This window comes from Elephantulus edwardii, unplaced genomic scaffold (assembly GCF_000299155.1).
Source record: "Elephantulus edwardii isolate Elephantulus edwardi_28Jun2011 unplaced genomic scaffold, EleEdw1.0 scaffold00020, whole genome shotgun sequence".
NCBI classification, from domain to species: domain Eukaryota; kingdom Metazoa; phylum Chordata; class Mammalia; order Macroscelidea; family Macroscelididae; genus Elephantulus; species Elephantulus edwardii.
The window spans coordinates 24,404,167-24,405,013 of record NW_006399770.1 but is presented as its reverse complement, the minus strand read 5'-3'; positions in this window follow the sequence as shown (position 1 = coordinate 24,405,013).

The following is an 847-nucleotide window of genomic DNA, read 5'->3' as shown; positions in this document are numbered from 1 at the left end:
CACTCTTCCTGGATGATACATTTGGCATCCTCCCACAACTCATCTGTTCTTCACTCAGTAATTTTATTAATATTTTACTGAACAGGATATGATATCAGATAAAACTGGGCATTTTCACATTTGTTAAAGTATTTATTTAACCTCCTTACACATGTTTGAAACATACATGAGATACCATATTTTTTACACAAACAATTCACATATTCAACATTTTTTTTGTTTGTTTGTTTGTTTTCAACTCAGGCATATAACATTTAATAAATGGTGCTCCCCAGTCTAAAATTCAACAGTTTTTTTAAAAAAAATATGCAATTTATATATTAACTCTGTTATGTGGGTTAAATGTATGTGCATGTTGTATATGTAAATATGTTAGATGTAAAAATATGTTAGTCACATATGGATGAGAGACACACACAGTCACATATATGTAAGTATCAGAGTTAGGGTGGAGCCTGATGATCCATGATCATAAACTAGGAGCACTTTACACTAAGATTGAAAAATTTATATATTGCTTTAGTATACCCACACATATATAATACCATGTGACAGTATGAGTGACAGATTAATTTTTCACACAATGATCTGATTCAAAGTAATAATACATCCTTCTGTTTTTAAATTAAATAGAATTTATCTATTCCTTATTCATAGTATTTATCATCCTATTTGTTATTTGCAGACATTATTTGAGGACTCCTTTCTGGTCTCTAAGTGCACCTGACTCACTTTGGTCTGCTTGGTTTCACACTGTGTTTATCTTTGATGTGCTTTCCTGGTCTGCCTGAGACCTATCATTCAGATCTCAAAAAATTTACAAATCTATAGCCTCCAGGAATAGATG